The sequence below is a fragment of the Pistacia vera genome, unplaced genomic scaffold, assembly GCF_008641045.1.
Source record: "Pistacia vera cultivar Batoury unplaced genomic scaffold, PisVer_v2 Contig124, whole genome shotgun sequence".
In the NCBI taxonomy this organism is placed as follows: domain Eukaryota; kingdom Viridiplantae; phylum Streptophyta; class Magnoliopsida; order Sapindales; family Anacardiaceae; genus Pistacia; species Pistacia vera.
This window is the reverse complement of record NW_022195293.1, coordinates 172,682-177,049: the sequence shown is the minus strand read 5'-3', so window position 1 is coordinate 177,049 and position 4,368 is coordinate 172,682. Positions and strand designations below refer to the sequence as shown.

General features: G+C 35.6%; 1 non-coding gene across 1 annotated transcript; it reads right to left on the bottom strand.

The window, feature by feature from the left end:
- Nucleotides 1–3,938: 3,938 nt before the first annotated feature.
- Nucleotides 3,939–4,045, bottom strand: LOC116118537. Its single transcript, XR_004126171.1, has one exon. It is a non-coding gene; the product is annotated as a small nucleolar RNA R71 (small nucleolar RNA).
- Between the last annotated feature and the right edge of the window lie 323 nt (nucleotides 4,046–4,368).

The window sequence follows — 4,368 nt, the reverse complement described above, 5'->3', positions numbered from 1 at the left end:
ACACAAAACAAATTTAAAGCAAGGATCTATTGAAATAACTCTTCGAAACCTTCTCTAATACCAATTACAAGTTTTAAGGAGGTTACCAAATGATTAAAACTTATGCAGAATGAGTTGCTTGTTCATTTTAGTGCAAATGAGTTGAGAGAGACATAAACAAAAACATACATCAAAGCAAGTAAATAACACACTCATTTTTACATGGTTCGGCAATATGCCTACATCCATGGGACCAAGTCCAGATGAAGCAAATTCACTATGAAATACTTATGAGTTCAAATACAAAGCAAGATAACCAAAGTTACAAAACACTCCCTGTTTTCTACACAACAACTCCATCTCCTTTGGTTGAACTTCAAGTCGTCATAGCAAGCTTCCTGAGCACAACATCCCCATGTTGAAATTGAGGTCCTCTCAAGTTTCAACAATGAAGACCAATCTTCGGGACAGCAGCTTACACATAGGCATCATCAATATGGAATCAAGTTCCATGGTCGTCACACAAATACAAGAATAGAAGGTAATTTCAAGCCTACCAAAGCATAATAAGAAGCCTTAACCAAAACAAAAACCTCAGAGAATATTCAGAGAGCAAAACAGAGGTATATAGATTTCTTTAAGAAGACACCATAAAAGTATGAATATATAGAGTTCAAGGCGTTAAGGGTTAGGGGACAAAAAAGTTAAATATTAACTTTTGTGTTTTTCTTTTTGCAAAAGAAACTTGGGACCACAAACAAAAGCAAAACACCTTTTCATACAAAACGAATAAAAAGAAGACAAGTGGAAAAGTATCATAACAAAATATCATCAAGGAATATAAGTGTCCCAAAACAAAACGAGTGCATGTTGTGCATATGAGAGAAAAATATCTGCCAGATGCATTGTGACCACACAGACTTTGAAGTGCCCACACTGATGAAGGTGGTCACATATATAGAGAGTGGCCACACTAGAAGTTAAACCAAAAGATTGTGCAAGACACAAAACAGGATCATAAGATGACAAAACACTTACACTATGTGCGGCCATAAGTCAAAAACATTCACATATATTTAAGTTTTTAGGTAAGACTAGTTGAGAAAAAAAAAAAAAAAAAGAAACTTGAGAGGAGCAAAGATTGGCTACAATGGTGGAATCAACGAGACAATATGCATGTTCCTCTTTTAGCTAGCAAAACATATTAAGTGTCTCCAACAATAGTTATAATTTACAAAGTTACGATTTGAGACATATAAATTTGTCTTTTCCTCTATGTCCTTACATGTGTATGTAAGTACTATCTTTTATTAAATATGTGTCAACAATAATATGACTCATAAAAGAATGCTATATTTTGAAAATTATGTGAAAAAATAAATAGAGAATTGGAATAACACAAGCTCATCGAGATATAGCTCGACCCAGCATAAGCTAGTCGTGACCAATCCTGATAGTTGTTCAAGTAGATCATAGCTAAGGTCAAATCCCAAATATTTCAGAAGGGATCAGATCAATAGCAATAATGGCACGAGCTTAATGCTCAATCGCGAGAATATCGGAGTTGCATTCAATCTTAATTGTAATTCCTTTATTTTCGCTCTTTCCTTTGTTAAAAAAAAAAAAAAAAAAAGTCCTTGTATATAAACCCTTTCCAACAATGGAAAATAGGTTAGCAAATTGTTCTAGGCATAACATTACCTTCTTATAATCTCTCAAACTAATAAGAAATACAGTGGACGTAGGCTCAAGATTATAACTTGCCAAACCACTTTAAAAACCGAATTGTGCTCTTTACTTTTTCTGCATTTACATTCATTGCATTGTTGATAACCCATAATCATGCGATGCCACTAGGCACTAACCACCAATATCGCCGACACAGCAAGTCGTAAATCAATTGGGGGTAGGGACATCAAATCTCGAGAATGGCCAGCTGATAATCCGTGGATTATACCGTTTTGATTAGACTTTTTAGTCGGATTTCAGATACTTTTTAGTTCATTCTGACCTGAATTGCTACTTAATTCTTTATATTTTGTGTTTTAGGCTAAAATGGACATTTTATGCAAATAAAGAGCGAATTGGCGTTCTTGGATTCAGAAGTGAGCGGATCTCAGAAGTTGGGAAATTTCTAAAACAGAGTGGATGCACTATGAAGCTTGTTTCCATGAGAAGAGCGTCGAAGATCGAAGATTCAAATAAAGAAACAAGCGGAGGGCAATTCTGTAAATTCAGAATTCCACATGAAGGTTCGCCGTGGCGAAGAGAGTTGCGCACGAGGGATGAGTTCATTTCTTTGCCGCGGCGAAGTCTACGAATTCCAAAAAACGCACAGTTTCATTTAGGAATTTTTTCTAGGTTTTTGACTGATTATAAAAGAAAAACTTAGTCATTTTGCTAAGGGTTCATTTTTCTTGATAGAGAGTAACTTTTTATATTGTCTTAGATTTTGTTTTGGGCAAACTTGGATTGAAAAAGAGGAAGATTCGAAATTAAACCAGTGGATTCGTCATTTAGGGAGATTTTCTTATCTTTTCTTTTATTTTCATTATGTTAAACTTTGGATTCTTCATTTCTATTATTTGTATTGTTGATTTAGCCATGAACTAACCTATTTTGGGTTAGGGTTTTGATGTAGTTCAGATTCTAATGGGTTAAAGAGTTGATGATTATTAATTTCATATGATTTTGCTTTGTTGGGTGATTATTCTGCATTTATTGTTTTTATGTGATGAGCATGATGAGATTGAGAAATAATTCTTGTTAAGCTTCTTGGGTAATCACCATTGTAGTATTAAATGCTAGAGATAGATTTAAGAATCAATGAAATCAATCTAGGATTCTTGTGCTTAATGAACTTTGAACTATTAGTCTTCAATTTGTTGGGTGCGGAAGTTTAATAGGAAAGAGTAAGGAAATATAGCCTGAGAAGATATATTTTATACTTTAGAGAGTTCGATTTATAATCAATGCATGTGAATTTGGAATTAGTATAATCCTTAGGTTTAACCCAGAGAGTCCGAATGAAGTCAAAACCCTACCCATTTATTTGAATTGATTTTATCCGTGTTTTAAATCTTGCTTTCATAATTTAGTTTTAAATATTTAGAAATTTTGATTTAACTTAGTTTAAAATTCTCCCATAAATCCAAACCATTCGATTGCTCTAATTTGAAAGCAGTAGAAAAACTTAGTGCTTAGCAACCAATCCTCGTGGGAACGATACTCACTCATCACTCTATTACTTGTGCGACTAGTATACTTGCTACATTTTGCATGTTGTAGTTTTAACACATCATGTTTTTGGCGCCGTTGCCGAGGATTGAGTTTTGTGTTAACATTAAAATTTTCTTGTGTTAGCTAGATTGGAGTGTTATTTTTACTTAATTTTTATTTGTGTTATTTTTCTTTGTTTGGTGTTATTTTACTCTTGCTAGTTGTCTGTGCAGTTTATGCGAAGAGCAAGATGTCAGCCAGTGGTTCCTGTTGATCCTGAGATTGAAAGAACCACTCGAAGACTGAACAGAGAAAGAAGAGAAAGAGAAGCTACAATTGAACTAGAAGAAATAGTTGTAGAGATGGCAGAGAATAGAACATTGAGGGAATTCTCTGTTCCCTCATTTGAAGGCAGTGGGTCGAGCATTACGAGACCAGCGGTCCAAGCCAACACTTTTGAGATAAAGCCCGCAATCATCCAGATGATCCAGTAGTTGGTTCAATTCAGGGGGGATTTGAAGGAAGATCCAAATCTACACATTGCAAATTTCTTGGAGATTTGCGATACTTTCAAGTCTAACGGGGTGTCAGATGATGCAATTAGATTGAGACTATTCCCATTTTCATTGAAAGATAAAGCTAAGGGATGGTTACTGGCACTACCAACAGGAACAATCACCACATGGAATGATTTGGCACAGAAGAATCTGACCAAGTTCTTTCCTCCAGCACAGTCAACAAAGTTGAGAAATGACATCACGTCATTCATTCAAGAAGAGTCAGAATCTTTGTATGAGGCTTGGGAGAGATACAAAGAATGACTGAGAAGGTGTCCACATCATGGGTTGCCGGTTTGGATGCAGGTCCAAACATTTTATAATGGATTAACAGTGAATGTGCAAACTATGGTGGATGCAGCCTCGAGAAGAGCATTACAGAATAAGACTCCGAAAGAAGCTCACGAGCTGCTTAAGGTTCTGGCAAGCAACAACTATCAAAGACCAAATGAGAGGGTGCAACTGAAGAAATCCATGGGTCTTCATGAAGTTGATGCATATACAGCCATTTCAGCCCAACTGACAGCACTGCAAAAATAGTTGGGGAGTATGCTGGTAAATTCCATTCAAGCTCCTCAACTAACTTGTGATTTTTGTGCAGGCAATCACATGA